Source organism: Columba livia, chromosome 6 (assembly GCF_036013475.1).
Source record: "Columba livia isolate bColLiv1 breed racing homer chromosome 6, bColLiv1.pat.W.v2, whole genome shotgun sequence".
Taxonomy (NCBI): domain Eukaryota; kingdom Metazoa; phylum Chordata; class Aves; order Columbiformes; family Columbidae; genus Columba; species Columba livia.
Window position 1 is genome coordinate 10966502 of NC_088607.1, and position 21195 is coordinate 10987696.

At 42.0% G+C, this 21195-nt stretch overlaps 1 protein-coding gene and 1 long non-coding RNA gene across 5 annotated transcripts in view; one reads left to right on the top strand and one right to left on the bottom strand.

Moving 5' to 3' along the window:
• Positions 1 to 21195, bottom strand: part of RBM20 (RNA binding motif protein 20) — a 106308-nt gene that overhangs the window by 27127 nt on the left and 57986 nt on the right. The window lies entirely within an intron of this gene.
• Positions 12387 to 15812, top strand: LOC110363293 (uncharacterized). The gene is made up of 3 exons (XR_002421269.2): positions 12387 to 12882; positions 13428 to 13509; positions 13922 to 15812. It is a non-coding gene; the product is annotated as an uncharacterized LOC110363293 (long non-coding RNA).

Sequence of the window (21195 nt, forward strand, 5' to 3'; positions counted from 1 at the left end):
AGGTGGTGGTTGACAGTGCAGTCATAAGCCTACGTCTTCCTTTCCACACCTGCTGCCGCACCCCTTTCAATCAAAAAGCTACTAGGGAAACAACTATGCCAAAGATCTCTCTTTAAAACCCCCATTGTATCCCTCATCAACCTCTGGATCAGGCCTTCAGCTCATTTTAAGGACCTGTAGGACTCATGCCTTTGATGCAGACTAGAAACAGAGGCAATACAAGCCATCCCACACAATCCCCAAATCTACAGTTTTTCCCGTTTTATGCAATTCATGCAACCTTTGGCCTCCCTGCTGTGACATCACCACCCTGACCGATTTTGTGATGTTACCATTACTCCCTTTTCCCGCAGAGCAGGGGGATGTAAAGAAAAGGACAGCAAATGGGATTGTAAAGCCAGCCACACAGTTACATCACATCTAGCACATCTGGTTGCATAAATCAACATTCAATACACCACAATGTATTTATTTTAGTTGTTTACAGTTCTCAATTAATTAATCTGCATGTCACCCTGTTCTGTAACAAATTGTACAGTTCCCCTGTTGTCCAGATGCAAATATAGAGGAGAAAAAAAACCACCAAATGATTTTACAGAAGCTGGAGCAACTATGAACAAATCATTCCAAAGAGTTTTCCCAGTTCAGCTGGAACATAAGATAAAACTTCTGCAGTGCCAGCTGGTGAAAGTCAAGGTCTTTATACTGTCTAGAAATCAGAGGTGCATTGAATGTTCTCCTTCAAGTCTCATACATGGGGTGAATAAATAATGAATAGATTGGCTGCCTGAATTCTAGAGCTGGGAAAACAGGAGATGATATTTTCAGGCATATGGGTTTGGGAAGCACCTTTGGGACATCTCCCCAGTTCCCAGCACTACCACCAACGCTTCCTCCCCTCACCCTGTCAAGCCCTGAAAACACAAACCAGGAAAAAAGAAATAAAAGCAGGTAAACTCTAGCTAAGTTACAAGCAAGTGAAATGTTATAATGGAAAACTATTAGGCAGCAGTAGCTTCCAGGCAGCTGCACCCACCTTACCGTTCCTGTTCCCCCTGCACCCTTACGGGATGCCTCCTGCATCATCTGTGGCAGAGCCAGCCTGGTCCACATGTACATACAGTATCCCATGGGCACTGTCCCTCTGTATGTCCTGCTGCCTACACTTGGATACTATCAGCCATTTTCATGCCCATACCAGAAAAACGTTAGCCATCACTTTTTCCACCACCAGGAGCCTCTGCTCACAGACGGCACAGCTACTCAGCACATTACAAATGGCTGTTCATTCCGAAAATGAGAGCAGAGAGCACTCAAATAACAGGGATGTGGTCCAAAGCTCAATTAATTTATATTGTAAAAATGTATTTGGTTTCAATTTTTAGGCCTTTCAAAGCAGCAGGAGTTATGCATCAACCGCCATGCAACCCTCACTGTTAATAATTGGCCAATTTGCTCAGCTGCATGGATGAAGCTGTAGTTAATGATATATGTCTTGTCAGCATGCTACATTTGAAAACCACAAATTAGGAAAACATCTGCTTAAATCCAAAGTATGACTAAGAGAAAATGAATGGGTTTCATATTTAACGTTTAACTTCCACTAGCAACTGCAAGGCACATCTGTCTCCCAAAATACAAAACGCCATTTGGATAAGTGCATCATTATGTAATGACGAGATCCCTGCTAGCACAAGCTGACACCAGCGCTTTGGGGCTGAGGTGTCTTTGTTTTCCTGTGTGGTTTCTATCGTTTTCTCTCTGACTTGCACTTACAGTGCAGTTTGCTATTAATTTGATTACGGATGAGAGCCAGGGCACAAGCACAATGAAAACAACTCAGAAACCACAGTCTGTGAGATCCTGAGGACCCAGAAAATCTGCCGAGGAGCCCTGTGCTGTTTGAGGATCACGGCAAACAGAGGATCACATGGTGGTGTAGGCACTGCCATGGCTGTCAAGGGACACGGCACGACCCAGTGCCCAGGCTGTATTGTGCCACCAGCATCTAGAGTGTCCTGGCTTACCATGTGCTGCATGCGACTTGCCACACTCCTGCCAAATGTTTCATTCTATAGCTGGTTATACCTCTTTTTTTTTTTTTTTTTTAATGCTAAGTAAGCTGTAAAGCTCTTTTAAAAAGTTTTATAGAGCATGCAAATAGGAACTGCCTGGTGGTCTTAAAATAAAAAGAAAAGCCAGAAGCCAGTATATGACGTTTTCAGGCTCAGGAGCCACAGATGACTCCTGTTCCCACCAATGTAATTCCACCGTGCTGCAAGCCTACGCAGCAGCGCGCACATCCCGACAGCTGCAGCTGCTTCCCTACTCTGGCAGCTACCTGCTGGACGCGGGCGTGGGCTCCCTCTTTCCAGTGAAACCAGCTTATCTGACACCACCGCAAGCCCTGAAGCTCCCTCAGTGTCCTCATGTTTCGATCAACTTTGGAGCACTGTCTCTAAGAAACTGCAGGTCAGCAGCTGGGAGAACTGGGGACCCACCTTACCTGCAGAAAAATGAATGCCATAAGGAGAAGCTGCAGCTCCCAAGCCACTCATGGGGAGACAGAATTAGTGAAGGAGGGTCGCTCCCATGCATTGATAGGTTTGGGAACAGCCACAGCTTCAAAATCCAGATGTCTGTTAAGAATTTCCAGATTTCAGGGTGTTTCGGGTTGCATGCTCTATTCTCCCACAGCAGAAATGGAATATTTTATCATCTAATCAAGGCAAAGAAGGAAGGGCATGTTCATGGGTCAGTGGGAAAAGCAGATGCACAGATGGGAGGCTGGGAGAAGAGCTGTGTATAAAGCACCTTTTAGTGCAACATCCGAATTTGAAGATTCATTTTCTGCTATGAAATACAGGACATAAGAGACACACAGGACTGGCAAGCACAGGTTTGAAAATTTCTTTCCCTCTTTCTGTTCTACAATCATAATATTTATGTACTTGACAGCATAAGTTTACAAATAACCCTGCTACAGATTTACTAAACTATTGAAAACTGCAAACATGGAGACAGCACTCAGCTAAGGCATTTTGTGGGGGCCGTTCACCACTCCTACACACACACCTCCCACCCCAGCTCGTCCTCGGGTTACCAAAGCACAGCCCCTGCCTGCTCGTGGGGGGTCTCTGCTGCAAGATGATTCAAAGCAGCTGAATGAAGCTCTCATTCCCCATTGAGCACCCAGGGAATTAGCCTGCGTCAGCCCAAGTTAGCTCTGTGCCGTGCAAAACATTCCCAATTATAAGGTCAGCGATGTAAAAAGTAAACAGAAGTTGCCCTCCTCACTTATTTATTTAACATTAGCTATACAGCTGGACTACACCAGCAGTCTCTTTGCACAACTAGGAAAGCAGAAATGGTCTTTTTTTAACTAAATAATGACAGGCAGGAGCGCTGCCGTACAGTTTTCACAAAGAAACCCTTTAACCAGGAGAGTTTTCACACAGCTCCAGAAAATAGGAGTTGAAGATGTGCATCAACTACTGCAATACTCACAATGAAGTTGCAAGCACTGGCAAGGCTATACTGCTATAAATCAATTCCACCCATCTGCTACCCCTGTCATCCTTATTATGCTTTTAGCATCCAAGAACAGCGAGTGGCACACAGTGTCGAAGGTGAAGTATCTAGATGGCTGGATTATTTGAGTAATCCTGTCTACAAGAGTGATGAAAAGGCTGAACACAAAACATGTTTATTAGAACAGACCAACAACTTGGAGCTTGATTTTCAAATTATAAAGTTAAGGATTTTAAAGTGCTGACCAGCACCTTTAAAAATTAGGAAATAACTTTAAAAATATGAATTAGTAAAGTTATTATCTTAGCTGCAACTATTTACTTAGGAAGTATTTATACTCACAAATTTTTGAAATGCTGCATAGGGTATGAATTTGAGTACTTTTTTTTTAACAAAAGACTAATTCATAGCAGTTCAGAATTTGTTTTCTTCCACTTTCCTTGAATCTAGCACATTTTCTAAAATTTTTGCATTCCTACCCTATGACATGTTTGCTTTTACATGTAATTACATCTATCTGTCAAAATCTTTGAAAGATATATTTTCAATATTTTTTGTTCCAAAATGTTCACTTTTTCCCAGTCTGTCTATATTACTGTGTGGATTTCAGAATCAAAATGGCCAAAGATATTGAGATGCACAAGTATCTTAGATATACGACTACTCTGCATCAGCCCAGTATTAGATTTGAGACCGTATTTGCAATAGCTTGCTGTTTTTTCATCCATTCAAGCTGTTTCTGAATGCATTTTTCTAACAGTTAGCAAACTTTATGTTTTTAATTCAGGACTCCTGAATACATCAAAGAGATCTGTTTCCTAATTATCCAAGCACAAAATCAATTACATTCTGTTATGCAGAAGTGTGAACATCCCTGCCCTATAATGTATTATTTATTCAAAACACATGGGGCTGCCTCCTTTAAATGCATCCAAAACAATTGCTGCAATACTGAAACAGCAAATTAAAAAAAAAACTTAAACAAATAATTGTTATACAGATGAAATTAATAAGATATTAGGGGTAAACTTGGTCTTCAAATAAAAACGCACCATCTGACAGTACTTCAGTGAGATCGCATGTTTGTATGTGAGGACAGAATTCAGCCTCTTGAATTCAAGGGAACTGCAAAGCTGTATTTCAAACACAGCTAGAATTATAGCCAAAGTTCAGCAATCCCAACAACATACATTAATTATTAGAATAACTATTCTTTATAATGATACGTTATGCTGTTTCACTGACCCCATTAAGAATACAGGGTTTATGTTCATTTTTGCTTGTTGAATAAACCCAGCGCTCACATCAATAAAGACCATTGGTTAAAAAAATGGACACAGGAACTTTTTCCTATACTCTGCATCTGGCTGATACTAGATGACTATTTACTTTCTCTTCAGCTCCACAAGAAGTATTTTCTCTGAATTTTAGTAAAATGACCTTCTTGATCAGCAAAGCTTGGAAAATCTGCTGAAAGAAGAAAACCCCTCCACCTTTATAATTCAAGCTCTGAAATCATCTGTCGCTGAACTTTTTTTGCTGACTTCTGTTTGGAAATAATTAAAAAAAGAGATCATTTTTCACAGTAAGTTCAGCTAATGATGGGGAGCACTAAAAACCTTAAGCTACTTTAATATGTTTATAAGCTGCAAGTAAAACCCTTCTTATCCCAAATAATGATTTTTAAATCCCTCCATTATACTATTGAGGGCATAAAATAAAACTTCAGCCAACGTATACATGTGCTCTGCCAAGTGAGTTTTGCGTATGTTTGGCAATGATAAACTCCATTATCTGGACAATCATCCAACCTAACAGTTAGCTGGAAGATGAAATGTAAAATGTTATCACAGAGCTGCTAAATTCAAGGTTTACAAAGCTGACAGGAGTTACTGAGAATCCTTTTCGCTCAAATGAAACTTTCAGCCAAAATGTTCTCTGTCTTTGGTTACATGCAGAGTGTCAGAATTTCCACTGGGAAAGGGACAAGATGAAGGGGCAGACACAGTGGCTGTATCTTGCATAATGGCTGTGATCACCGAGATAAAATTGGAAGTGATCTTAGGATGACTGTGAGAGCAGCTCCTGAGGAAAGATCAACCTGAATTCAACCACTCGTGACATGTTTATTTAATCTGCTCTTAGGAACCTTCTTTGGTGGAGATTTCATGACCTCTAGGAAGAATTAATTGTTCAAATCCCCTTAGTCTTGCAAAGCTCCTCTTAAAGCCCATGGTGACTCTCTGCTGACAGCACCAAGCACTCTTCCCATGCACACCGAGAAAGGCTACTCTTACCTTCCTGCAGCTGCTATCAATCTTCTCTACAACCATCCCAGCTCCTTTCTCTGCACATTTTGCTGTTGCATTTGTTCACAATGCCCAGTTTGATTGCTTTTCTTCATAACAGCACAGCCCTGAGGTCCCTGTTACACCCAGCCCCTGTCCTGGAGAGCCCAGAGATGTCGGTTGGGGGAGATCTCTGGAGGTCAGCAGGTCTGACTTCCCGCACAGGGAAGGCCAGTTCAATCCTTTCTCCTTTTGACTGTCCAATGGATTTATAGCATCACCATTTCATATTGTCCTCATCAATACTGCATCCAGGTTATGTCAGATCCAGTTTGTCAGGATTACTCTGGATTCCCATGCTGCCTCCAGAACAGTTGTAAATCCTCTCCTCTTGGCACTAGCTGCAGATTTAATGGATGTTTTGTTCAACCAAGTCATCAATGAAAGTCTCAAATAGAGTAAAGGCTGTTCCCAAGAAGGGAACAGTGATGCACTTTTCCATTTTCTCTCCAAACACCAGTAATTCAAGAACATCTTTATCCACCTCGCAGCTCTGCTTTGCTTGCTGAAAAGACCACACCCTGACAGTCACTTCTGCTAAAAAAAACCAAACCAAACCAAAAAAAGGCAACTGGCCTGTTTGCAGTTGCAAGAATAAAAGGGTGGAGATCTCTGATGAGACTGATTTCTTATTAACAACTCTTGCTCTATAGTTCTGAGAGAATTGTTTTGGATTGTTGTTTAAAACCAACTGTATATTCTTGTTTCTTCACAGTAACATTTGCACTTACAGTGCAAGAATAACAAAACGAGGCATCACCAAAGCCTGGACTGGCCTTCACCCCCCTTTTATACAGTACATTTGACCCCAGAAATATGTTTCTCATATTGTGTTGAACTCCAGACCGTATACTGCGCTTATTTCTGCTTTCCTTTATGCAATGCATCTCACCATAAATATTTCATTAGGCAAAGTTCAACTTCTTTCAAGTAAGTGACGTAGTCTAATGAATGTACCAGCTAAAGGCAAAGTTATCGGTAATGATTTTCAGAAGTTGGAAAACCTATCATTTTCTTCCATGACACTTAAATGTTCTTTTGTTTTGATGATGTGCCACAGTATGTCAAAGATGCCTCCGAGGATTAGTGCATGCACAGGAACACAGGTCTACATTTTAAATTTCAACAGGGAGCCATACAAACTCCTTTGGCTATACTGCAACCATCTATCTGCAACTGCTTCCCAAGGAAACATAGTTCATTATTTGCTGAAGTTAAAAAAATGTATTTTAAAAAATGTATTTTAAATGTATGCTAAAAAACATCAAAAGTAGCTATAGCACCAGGTCAGTCCCCACCGTAACACATTGCAAAGAGAATTCATGTCACAGTTTATGGATCTCTCAGGGCAAGCCATGACAGCCTGGCAGTGCCCTGCTACCCACACCCGCCTCCCCAGCACCTCCCTGCAACAGCTCTTGTCTTCTAGGTTTTAAATACCCCTTACTGTACAAAGTCCTCAGGCCAGACTATCCCTACCCACCAGCATCCCAGCAGGACTCCTGTAAGACAGGGTGATGGGGCTCCCCAATAATCTCACCATGCCAACAGCCGTGCACCCCATGCAGACGACGGTGCTAGGAGCTGCGCGGCCATGTCCCGAGCCCCCTCCTGCTCCCAAGGGCGTGCCGGCAGACTGAGGGGCACAGGAAGCCTTTTGGGAGGGGGGAGCAGGGGAAAAGGTGGTGTGAGCAGTAACGTAAGTCCATAGGGTGAGCGAAAGGACAGGGAGTAGCATTGGCACAGGTAGGTAACCCCAGCGGGAACAGGGCGAGTGGCTCCCGCAAATGCGCCCCGGCTTCAGGGACCACATCTGCTGCTCTGCCGCACGGCTCGCTGCACACAGCCTCCCCTTGAAAATAGAAGAAATCTGGGGATAAATTATCTGGAAAGCTTATTATAACTTCAGGAAAAAAAAAATTAAAAAGGCAGCCTTAAAAAAAAAAAAAATCAAATCAGGAATCCTTCAAAGGCTTTTTATATGAGCACATAAGCAAATACCCAACTGAAAAATAATCCTTGGCATATAGTACTTAATAGAAAAGATATTACAGTAATATCTCACTGCACCTTCTGCTAATGTGTTTTCTGCATGGTATTGTTAACCACTACAAAAATAATAAGTTTGAGTGTATCAATATCTCGCACCGCCTGGAGGCACAGCCGTTTTCATTTGTGTGTTGAAAGTAGGAAGCATAATGTGGTAGGAAGATAATTCCTCATTTGAATAAATAATTTCTATTTCACAGTAATATTACACAATATAAAAGCCTTTTTACAAAGGTAATATCTTCAGTTTGTAGACAGAAAAAACCTACAACTGTGGAAAGGTTAAGGCACTAAGAAGTATTTTTATTTCTAAGTAGCTTATTCGTGCTCAAAGAAAGGATTGCCATTAATGGAGAAAACCCCACAAAAATATTAAATTCCCCCTTTTTATCCTTTTCTTTTTAAATATTAGTCCCAATGATTTATTTGAAAAGTTTAATGAAAAAGCGTACTAGGAAATTCTCTAAGAGAACACTAGTCAGCATTTGTAATGGACATGGCACAGGCTACAGAAATCGCGCACAAACCTGAGCTCTTCTCTTTGTACCCTAAGTCAGCTGAAAAGCAACAGCTTGGGACCAAAAGTCACCCAGGAGCATGACAATCATTTCATAATTAATCTAGGGGCACCACCTCCTCTAAAAGCTTGTTTAAATGTGTTACAAACCACCACAGCGCAGGAGTACTCAAGGAGAAATGCTGGAATAGCCCCGACCTGAAGCAGTCGGTATGATTTAGATTCTCTTTACTGCTAATATTTAAAAGTAAGAAATTTAAAGTAATAAATCAAGAAAGAAAACTTCACTTATTTTAAAATCAGTTTTCTGATTAGAAAAACAGAACCTCTGTGGATTTCATAAGATATATATATATATATATTACATAACTATATACTTAGGCCTGTTTTTCAGTTTTCTTTTTATATATATCTTAAAAGGACATAAATGGTACAAATTCCCACTGTTTACATACCCACACACATTACTGGTATACATAAATTACACATGAATCCTACAAAGCTCAGATCTAATTCAGCTGTTACTGAAGTGTGCTGCAAAGCCTTTCCTGATTTCAGTGGAGCAGAGCAAGGCTTCTGTATCCCTTTTTGGTTATATTTAATTTAAACATAAAACATCAAAGAATACTGCTCTCTTTTCATGATCTCTTTGAAATCAGCCTTTAATATTAAGCCATAATATTCATATTGTTACATGGAAGTAATACGTGGCATATTGTGGCCTAGGAGCTTTCATTATCTATTTTGCAATGAATGTTGCTCACTTTTTCTGTAATGCATCCCAATTTCTATGCTAAAGAAATTTTAATGTGAATCTTGAAAGATACATAGGAGGCTTTATTTATTTTCCTTAGGTTAAAGGGAAGCAGTTGGGATGAATCAGACCTGAGCATGTTCCTTCTGGCAGAAAACAGCCTGTGCCAGACTGCTGGAACTCTTTGGCTTTGAAAAGTTTAATTTATTGTCTTGAATAATAAACTGCCATTCAATCAACCTTGTGAAACAAAACATGAAACAGGACGGTGCTTAAATCTTGAACAGGGACCAAAAGAGTTTTGCACAAAGGAAATAAAATTGGTAGAGGCATTTTATATTAAATAACATCAATTATTTTATTCTCCCTTTTTGTCTGCCTTCAGTATTAATTAGGAGTAACTGACAGTTAATATGCTCCAAGCTCTGCATGGTAAAATTGATTAGTGTGCTAAGTCAGAAAATAAGAATCAGTTTTTGATGAAAAATATCAGGTTTCAGAGCACTGCGTGTGGCAGCTGTGGGGACGGGAAAAGTGTGAAGATATTAGCCCGTCCACAACACTCAGCTGGGCACTTGCCCAGCCCTGCTGACAAAACTGTCAATGCAGGCGGCCGCCACGACTTTTTGGTTAAGCAGTGTGTTATTGCCCCTTAACTTCTGTTTGCTGGTTTTGTCCATTTTTACTATAATGCACATGCTCTGCTCAGTAGCTGCAGTCTGTATGACTAAGCAGCTTATACATCTAAGGGAAAATAGGTTTTAATTCATTCCGCTGGCCTGCATAGTAGATGTTTCACCTTGTGTTACTGATGGATCTTTTACTCTCAAAACACTTGGGGACTCAGATTCAGTTTTCTGTGTGAAAAGATGTCTAAGAAAGTTGAGTGCTATTTGTTTTAAAAAAAAACGTTATTTTCTTTAAAATTACCTTATTTATTTCCCAGGCTTTACCTTTGAAAATAAAAAGCTGTCTTGAACTATAAAGTACCAACTATAAAGCAAAACAAAAAACAAAACAAACAACTGAAAACTCCAGTTATTAATAATGTTGCTCTGATTATCTTTCTTTTTCTCTCTCCCTTTCTTTCTTTCTTTCTTCACAGACTAATGAAAGCATTTCCAAATTCAACCATCTTTGAAACATTTAGGTACTTTGACTTCTTTCACATTTTGCAAATAATTCTGCGCCCACTGGTTGCAAATGACATTAATATAATTCTGCTTCGTGTCTACTCATACACTATGAGGCTTATTACAGGGTGGTTAACCATGGCAAATTAACGGGATTCAATTCAGTATGGAATGTCCTTTAAAGTATAAAAGCCCCGGTATTACAAAAAAGCTAAGCACTATAAGAAGCTACTGCACTAACCAGATCGTATCGTTGATCTGAAATCCCAGTTAGCTGTTACCGCTAGAGCTGCGCATGCCTGCCTTTCACCTCGCTACGCAAAGAGCTGGACTTTAAAATTAAAGTTTAAAGATCACTATGATATTCTGCTTGGCAGACTAGCGTCCTTCCTTGCTAGAGCCGGGGGAGCCAGGCATTTTGGGGCGATGGCGGGAGGACGCGGGTGGCACGACGCGATCCTACCTTCTTGCAACATATAGGGCAGCCGGGAACGGGGAGCCGGTGCGGAGGGAGCGCGGCCAGGAGCCGATGTCAGCGTTGCGCACATGCCTCCCGGTAACATCCCACTGACATTCTACCTGCTCTCTGCGCCCCAGCTATTTACAAGCTTCCTTTCAGAAAGTCACAACTTTAGGAATGAAAAAAAAAAAAAGACCCACCCCACCCCAATGGAGGACTGGAAGGCGGATCACGTGGCTGCCGGGAGCTGGTCTTGTTGCGTTACACTCAGCAAGTGTGGATGGCAAACAATATCAGTTGATGTTTATGCCATATGTTCTCGGTCTCTTTGCGTATCAGCACCAAAATCCTGTTTCTACACAGTGTAACGCCATGGGATCCCACCAGGGAGAGTGTTACAGTCTAATCTGGCAAGAAGTGGAAAAATCACGGCACACTAACGAAGACCAAGAGGCACTGACTTTTACAAAGCAAGCCTTTGCTCTGGAAGGCAACAAGCACTACCCAGCTAAAGTTTTAACAATTTCTTAAAACGCGCACTCAAATACATCATATTTTAGCCCCTGAGCAATTTGCCCATGTTCAGACTGGCTGCCTCCTAAGGACAGTTGAGTTGACGAAAAACACTAATGTTATTTGGGCTAATACTACTGCTCAAGTCAGTTATCTGCCAGCTCAGAGACAGACAACAGAAAGGAAATTCATCACCCAGCGCTAATCCACTGCTCCAAAAACACACGAGCACTGACCTGCATCACAGGCTCTGCTGGGACTACAGAGCCAGGGCAAGGGGCAATGCAAAACCTGCACATCCTTAATGCAGCATTTGATGAGTTAACTTGGCACGTGTCTTCTCATTGCTGATCCAGCCTTATAAAATCAAAGCGTTGCACCTTCCTAAACCAGAATATTTTATGCTTTACATCTGAGTGGAAGAATTATTGATCTTCCCTACATTTCACGTTATCCAAAAATTAACATAAACACACAAAAAAATCCATTTTCCTGTCCCTACTCCTAACATATCACAGTATACACATCTATTAAATAAATGAGCTGTTCTACCCCACCCAAAGATAAACACAATTCCTATTTTTGCCTAGGCTACATTAGCCCCTTGAGCCCACCAGAAAACTCAGTGTTTAGCTGGCCACTCTACTACCCTCCTGGGACACAGCAAGAGCTCGTTAAACCTTCTTTTTGCAATTAACAGCATTACTCTGGAAACCTTTCACAGTAGCAGTGGCATTCTATATGTTTGACATGATCCTTCTATAGAAGATGCCATTTCCAAAATTACTTTGCAGTAAGGCAAACCACAAATTAAATTGGCCTGTGAACATGCGCACTTCACTTAAAAAAAATAGCGATAATTCTGCAATATTTCACACTCGCTCCAAGTGGAGCTTGGAGGGGTCTTTATCCCTGTTTTCTAGTTTCTTTCTTGCCTTCTTTCTTCCTTTCCATGCCACGTCAGACCGCTCTCCCCACCTCTCCAAAGGAGAAAACTGCTGTTCAAGTTTCCGCCTTTTCTCCAAATAAAAAGCCCCATATCTTTAAGAGATGGCAAAGACTGTGACTGAAAGGGGAAAGGCGCCTAACAGGTGGTTCAAGGGTGTTCCTTCACACATGCAACTCCCATCAGGAAACAGCAGAAAATTCAGAGGAAGGAGAAGGCATTAGTAAAACCTACGGGGCTTTTCTACAGCCTGTCACATCTCCCCCCACCCGGCAGAGACGTCCTCACGTTCTCCTCTGCATCTGCATTGCATTAAACGGGATGAAGAAACACAAACCGACTTTCACTCGAATCTGAACTCTCCATTTCGTGTCACCCTCAGGACAATCACGTGAAACACATATGGTGAGCTCAGCCTGGGAACCGCATTGGGACCTTTCCGGCCAGGAGCAGAGTTAATCCTCACCGCTGCCCGCATATGGCTGCTGACTGAAGGCTGCAGGTTCCTCCCTGCCTGCAGCTGCCGCCACAACGGGCAGGACGGGCAGGGGCGGCCAACTGCACTGTGTCAGCAGATAGACGTGCATTTTTTCCACCGAGACAGAGCAGGCCAAAAGCCAAGGGAAGCGAGGTAAGTAACACAGGCAACTTGATTTTAGAAAATGCTACCTAGCATTCAGACTGCATACTTGTTCATCTCCACAGAGGGGGAAAAGATTCACTGCTTCAGCTCGATTTTTTTTTTCCCCTAACTTGCATTTTGATCTGTCATCAGATACTCCTGTTTCGCTTCACACTCAGGGAAAGAACTTGCCCCAAATCGACAGCATTCCAGGCAATCTGGCAAATCTCATCCCTATGGCATGTCTTTGCTTCATCTATCTGCTGAGCTGGAGAAAAAAGGAAAAGACAGAATAAAAGAGAGAAAGAAAACAAAACCAAACCAACCAAATTAAACTAACCAGCGGCTAGTTCTTTTCCCCCCAAGGAAAGACCCGACATTCAGAATAAATCAGTTAACTTTTGCTATAATGTGCCTTTTCCAGTGTTTGTGCCACCTTAATTAAAAGCAACAAAAACAATGTTACTTTTAAAAGTAAATCCACTTGAGAGTGAGGTAGTGGAGCTTCTCAACTGGTTAAAGTTCGGCTGGGACCCTCTCCGTTGTTTTCACAGAGGAAGGATGTGCTGGTCTCAATACCCACCTTGCAGGCACAGGCAAGGTCTCCCTCCCAACCTCCTGCCACCCTCTGCTAAGGTAATATGATGCTTCCAGGGGCTGGTGGGACTAGAAAGGCTCGTCTTTGGGTACTAGTGGGGGTAAGGAAAAAAACGAATAAATGAATAAATAAATCATTCAGATCTCTTGCATCACAGGGGGGTTGGGAAGCAAAGATGAAGTAATGCAGCTGAGAAGAACTTTTAACTGAGCAGATGGCACACGTGGAGCAAAATCACTGAGTCAAAGGCAATAATATGTCTGATATAAGTCCTATGCTGTAAGTCCAGTGGTGTAGCTTTTCAGGAAATTTTGCTCTCTAGCACTCTCCTTAGGGATTGTTTAGGCATGACTTTCTAATTCAGAGGTCAATCTTTTCATATCAATTGCCTAGCATCATCTCTGGACTCTGATATCTTTTAATGCTTTTTAAAATCTCTTTTTATTACAGCAAGCACAAAAAAATTCAGATTCTGTTCCTATCTCCAGAGCTTCTGGATTACTGTAACAAAACCCATCAGTACGTCATTTGGAAAACATCCTGAAATGTCAGATGCATCAATTCAAGCCAAGCAGGGATGTGACGGATCAATTTGAATATTTAAACAGCAGAATTAGAAAAAAGAAAGAAAAAAAAAAAAAGGATAGAGATCTCCAGATATTAGAGCATCCCCGCTCAGAGAAGACTACTGAATAAATGACACATCCTGATGTCTGGATGGAACATGAGCCTGAAAATCTCCATGCATAAACCACCATCTACAGGATAGGGGCTGGAAGAAGATTATCTCCATATTCCACAAAAATGAGCTTTATAGTCTTTCTTTCTGTAATACCCTAAGAAATGAGACACTGGCAGACAGACAGAATTGTGGTTGGATCTGCTATAAGAGTTCCTGTATTTCTATAACAATCAAATACGTTATTTTAAATGAGTTTGCTATATCCATCTCAATTTTTATGACATATACATAAAACAGAGCAGTGTTTTCTTCCCTGAAGAAAGAAGAGAAAGAAGTTGTCTTCACAGTTCATGCAGCAAACTTCACATGTATTTTTTCCTGCTTTTACTTGCAGCCAGTCACTCCTCCTGAGTTCTCATCCTGCTCCATATATATTAAAACAAATTACTGAAAAAATCCAGCTACAATTCTTTTTGCAACCAGCATTGCAGCCTGATTTACCCAGGACAGCAAAGCAGCTTCCTTACTGGAACCAGAATCAGACAACTTCATCTACAGCTTCTTTATGAGAGACAGGAAAACTGAATCTCTGGTTTACATGTCTATATTTGAACTAATAAATTAAAGACCAGAAATAATTCACAGAACTGTGATTCCAAAAGTTTTGGGTGCCTGGGCCTCGATGTTTTTCACGGTTCACTAGCAAACGCATTCAAAATTCACTAATACTTTTTAACATGATATCAAGGAACGGTGACAAACCTTATCATTGTCTGCTAGGACTACAGGTGCAATTGCTGTTAGATATTAAAACAAGCCCATATCCGCATTTCTCTTCTTTTTTTTTGGTTGCTCAGGTGTCTGTAGAGAGTGAGGCTCCAGCGATAGGCAGCACCAAATCTAATTGCTGATATACACTATTCACACCACAGTGTAGCGTTGCTGCCAGGATCAGGCATCAGAGCTGCTGGGATGAGTGGTAAAACCTGGTTTGGGGAGGGTCAGAGCACCCTCTGAATCTTGCAGCATGAGACATCTGTGCTACACTTAAGGTCAGACTGTTTAGTAGTCTTTTCTAGTCAAAAAAACCTCTAAGAAGCTGAGGGAAAAAGAGAGCATGCAGGATTTGCTTGCATGTCACCATCCACACTCGCTCTGCAGCTGATTCAGCTCTTGAGCTAATCAAATATTTTAACACAAGTATTTTAGCACTGTAAAAAATATTAATTAGAAGAGAAAATAGTTAGATTTTTAAACAGGACCAGTTGCCCATGCGTGCAACATGAGCGGAAGGTCAGTTTTCACCACAGAGAAATGCTGGCCTCCTGCAGTACTGCCAGCCAGTTCCCATCTACAGGCAGAGGAACTGTCACCTGCTTTAATGTTGTTTTGCCTACTTCTCTGTAATTTCTGCTGGGTTTTGTACTGTAGTCCACAGTGAATGCAGTGGTTTGTTACTACAAAAGGAAACAATCTGGTGGATGGGACGGCAGCTGAAGATCGTGTGTTAAGCACAATTACAAAGAGATCTTGAGTACTTTCTATAAGTACTTTGTTTTTTAATTACCTAATTGCATTACCTCCAGCACAACAGATCAGTCTCGAAGTCTCTCATCAGATTCAATAAACCTTCAGTCAGATCTTCTGGCTGTGACCTGGCCTGTGGTGTCTGTATCAGCAATACTCTCCAGTGCTTTCATCCCTTGATTTGTCTATTGAAGGCAAAGCCGGTGTCTCCATTCCTGTAGTGGGTTCCTTTGCATCATTGGAATTTGAAAAAGAATAATTCACACAATAACCTCTGCTGCCCACTCCAACATTAGGATGTGGATAACTTAAAGAGGGCTACCTATATGTCATTGATGAAAACTCACTAACAAGGCATTTAGTTGCTATTTATCCCATTTGGCCAAACATCTGGCAAAGAAGGACGTGGTCAACCAGGCTTTCACCAAAGTGTTTGCTGTAAGACCTCTTGTCCTGCTCAGCTCTTTTCACCTGATACAATGCACAGACTTTGTACAAATTAAAAGTGTTGCAGAGCTGCCATTAATTTGCAGCATAGGAAAGAGTCAATAATTTTCACAGAATCACAGAATTACAGAATCACAGAATCGACTGGGTTGGAAAAGACCTCAGAGATCATCGAGTCCAACCCTTGGTCCAACTCTAGTCCGTTTACTAGATCATGGCACTAAGTGCCATGTCCAATCTCAGTTTAAAAACCTCTAGGGACGGCGAGTCCACCACCTCCCTGGGCAGCCATTCCAATGCCTGACCACTCTCTCTGTAAAGAATTTCTTTCTAATATCCAGCCTAAATTTCCCCTGGCAGAGTTTAAGCCCATGCCCCCTTGTCCTATTGGCCCATGCCTCCTTGTCCTATTTTCTCCTCTAGGAATGAGTGTGGCTCAATAGATGGGGCTACCACAGCCCAGCTCCTCAGAAGCTTAGCCAGGAACATGCAGAGGCACACAAAAAAACTCTTTCCCTGTCTTGTGTGTCTGTCTCAGGGGTGTGATGGAGACAGCCAGTCCCAAGTGCCATCTGCCACGCTACACGTGAGCATCACACCCTGCTGCCCCTGTGCATGCCTGGCTGGATTAGCCCGTGTCAACAAGAGAGTTGACACCGTTCCCTATATGGGCACATGCAGTGCGTCCAACTCCATACGCACCACGGGGGAGGACCTGGGGGGCGGGACAGACAAAGCACACGCTGGAGGCCTTGGGAAGCAACGCCAATCCATTTCTGACTCTTGAAACAGGATCAGAGTCCCTGGGAATGGGGCCAGCACCTTCCCATGGGGCAGAGTCAGACACACTGAGCAGATTTTGTCCTGAGTAAAAGTCTCCCGACAGCAAGGTGTAAGGCAGCCCAGCACTTCAGTGCTGCCAGCCTTTTTGGTTCCTCATCTCTCATTCTCTCTAGGGGTTGCACAGCTGATTTGGTGAGTACAGTGGCCCTTGAGCAGCAGAAAGTGATGCTGAGGAGGAAAGGCTCAATGATCTCCCTGGTTTGGAGCACCTCCACTTTCTGTATGTGGTGCATTTATCACAAGCAGCAGGAAGGCAGGAGACAAGAGGGGAAAAAAGCCAGGTTGTATCGGGCACTTCTCCCGTCCATCACATGCTATATTTGCTCTGGGGAAGGCTGCTGACCCAGAGCGTAAGTGAGGACACACCAGTGGCCCTCTTGGCCTCCTGAGCTCCAAGGAGGGAAGGGGGACAAGCAACACCAGGTCTATAAACAGATCATGCAGCAGAGAGGATAGAAGTGTTTAAAATTAAACTAAAGGCAGGCTCAAAGATGCCCTAAGATGGCAAGTCTGGGGGCTGAGCATGAAATGAAAACATCAACAAGGTTAGTTAGAATGTATGTTCTTCCATCTGATACCTACACCTTAAGAAAAGAAAGATATAAAGGTATTTTTACATAAAGCAGCTTAAACGTAAGTGTGAAAAACTGCATGAAAATCACAGGGATAAGCCCAAAATTTGAATATAAATTCTAATGTATAGGATAAGGCATTTTAATAAGATCTCCACTCTGCTTCTCCCCAGGAAAACATGCTGATGCTGGCTGGGAAATCTGAGGAGCAGCTCATGTGATGCAGACTTCTGACATTCCCCAAGACGTGACTAAGCTTAAACAAGTGGTATTATCTGGTGCATTTGAAAGCAAGATGTGAACAGCATGATCGTGAGGCTTTTCTTGGTACCACACAAAATGTTCCTGTTTGGATATGGTTTGTGAAGGGAAGGATATTACGAAAAAGTTATAATTTATCTGTGGCTTTTATAGTCTTGCCAGGCTGAGCTTAGAAGAGAGTGCTGAGAGTTAACAACAGGAGCATAAAGAACAGCAGTTCTGTGAAAATGCCTATAATTGAGCTGACACCATATACCAGGACAAAAATAACTACAAGTCCTACTACAGAAAACACATCCTTACCCAGAAATAAAGCCTAAAGTGGGCACTCTTAGTCAGTTTTGCAAGTTTTACATCATTACAAATACATGGATATTTAAAGTTCGCTCATTCCCAATGTAGGATGAAATAGTGCGTTATCACAAATACTACTTTCCAAACCCAAAGCTGAAGACATCATTGAGCTTTGCATTAACTGAAAAGTGAATAAAAGGAAAACTGAAATAAATGTATGATGTGAAACCCAGATGCTGTTACCCTGCTGTGTGCGCACAGCTCGGGAACACCAAGATCAAGCAGCACTTTAGCCCCTGTGCAAGCGCAGCCTAAAGATTCCCCGTTCACCACTCAGAGCTCCTGCATTGCAGCTTCTCTTATCCTCAGCATCTGATTCACTTTATGCTACATTCATAGGGACTTAAAAAACAAACAAAACCAACCAACCAAAAACCTCAAGGTTACAAATTAAGGCTTCTACTTTTGAAGAAATTTGAGGAAAAAGGATTAAAAATAGAAAGCTGGGTCTGAGCTCTGGGCATCAGAATAATTCCTTTAACAACTCTGAAGTAATGACACCAGCTGACTTTTTATTGCCAAGTCCTTCCAAAGAACTCATATGTCTTGGTAGTAACTACCTTCCCAAATCTGATATAATCAGAAAGTTAATTATATTCTTCTTGGTGGGGTTTTTGTTGGGGCTGTTTTTGAGTTTTCGAGTGTTGGGGGGGTGGGATTGGTGGGGTTTTTGTTTGGTTGGTTTTGGTTTTGTTGGTCCTTTTGTTGTTGGTTGTTGGGTTTTTTTTAGCACTTCACTGCATTTAGACCAAAAGAATCGGAGGAAGCTCTCTTACTTTCTGCTTGAATTTGTGCACACAAAAGAACAAAACTTCAGGTTCAAAATCCTTACATGCAACTACAAAGCTAATGTATTATTTTTTAAAATAATTTTAACTAATGAAAAGATATATTTTCAGAACATACACGGTGTGCAGTTAAACACAGCCTCTTCAAATACAAACCAAAGCATTTTTTCCTTACAAAGAAACTCGTCATTTCTAATCTTTCCTACCTACACTTTTGCATTTAGCTCAGCAACAATTTGAGATGCTCGCTGGCTGATGCTGCCACCCAATGGCTTTTGAGTCGTTAACAGCTTGAAAAAAAGAAAGGAAAAAATAAAAAGCACATATGTTATATGGAACCAGTTCTGGTACTGCTATGGGAACAGAAAGTGCCTGGGTAGAACACGTCCACTAAACAGATCTTATTAAAAACGGCTACATAAAGTACACCTTAAAAACACTCATTTGCGGAAGATGGAAACGAAGCAAGTTTTCAGAACTTCAGCTGAATATTCTTACTCTCATCTCCAACAATAAACACGGGTGAGTGATTCACTCGCTCGGCCACCAGCTATTGCAGCCAGTGCTCAGCCAGCACTTCTGCAGATGTTCCCACACTGCAGGAGAAGGGATGAGCAGCCGCTTTCTCCTTCCCCTTGCACCCCAACCCCTCACCAGTGACTGCAGCTGCCTCCAGGCAATTCTTTGCCCCAGACATTCAAGAATCAACCAAAATTTTCAGACGGAGAAACTCAGTGCTCAGTTTATGCAGCAAGAAAACACTTATTCCCAGGTGCTGTGCCAGGCGCTGGGTATCAGCCAGGGAAAGCTGTGTGGATAATACCCCCAAAAACTCTGCAGGCATCTGTAAGCCTGGCTGCACTTTAGCCCTACAGGACATAAAGCAAACACTGAGTGCCCTTGAGAGGATTTAATTCAGGGAAGAGAGAAGGATCCAACAAGTTATATTGTTATCTCTGAATATTGTCTCTATGTAGAGAAAAAAAAAAAAAGGGTGTCTTCAAGAAGAGAAGTGAAAGGAATTAAAAGGCCAAGATTGAGGAGAAATAAAAAACTCTGGCTTCATTCCTGGAACCAAGTCCAGGAGAGATTTACTTCTTTGCCCACAGGATTAGTGCCTTAAGCCAGGCTCTGTTCACACTGATATATTACTGTATGAGTTGGCTAGGCATAAATTAATTATCTAAAGGCTGAAAAATATTAGCTCTACTTCTGAGGATTTCATCATCAAGCAAAGAGCACCCAACAGAGGGGCCCATGGCAAAGGGAGGAAGGAAAGGCAGGCACTTTGTGGTGGCTCCCTCCCAGGGGAATGTCAGGAGCCCCTGCTGAACCAGGTGTCCCATGGGGAGATGCTGCCCACCCACAGGTGGTGGGGACCCCACGGTGGAGTAAGAACTACAAAAGGAGCCAGGGAGGTTATCATGGCCAACCTGAAACACACCTTGAGTTGGCCTTTGCCTAACAAGGGTGTTTCTTTTTCCAGGCCCAAGTGGTCCTAAAAATGTCTCCTCACCTTAGGACATGACAGCACAACCACATTTCTGAACACTATTATATTTCCCTTGCAGGCAGGGAGGGCCAGCGGGCTCCACCGCAGCCCTCACCAGGACAAATCTCAGATAAACACCAGCCTCGAGCTGCTCCTGACTCACAGTAAACACCAACACCCACCAGGAGCATGGGAGTTGTGGTGAAACCTGTAGGGAGCAGGACTCCAACAAGAAAAACAAGTGATTATGTTTTCCTCTGAAAGGCCACAAAGGGCTACGTGCAGCAGAAATATGATTCTGCATTATTATACATGCTACAAGGTCCCGGTGATTTTACTTTAATGTAATAATTTAATTCACAAAGTACTGTACTGTTAGGTAGCCTATTCTTTTTGTCATTTTGTTGTTAATGAACAGATCTGATCCTGCTTTATTTTCTCAGTCTACGTACAGTCAAACATTCTCATGCACATTTGTTGTGTCTGAAACAGCAGTGAAATAATTCCCCTCAATATAGCAGCATTTTTTTTCCCCACATACAAATTATAAGCAGTAAAAAATGATTATTTTCCTTTTGGAAAAGAAATTTAAGTACTTTACTCTATATTCACAGCAGTTTAAGACATCCACAAGGAAAACACTGAGATAACAGGGGGGCTACAACTGGTCTCATTGTGGTGTGTGTGTGTGCGGGGCATCCTTCTCACAAAACTGGTACTTGGTGAGTGAAAGTGGAACAACCACTAGATGGGGATGT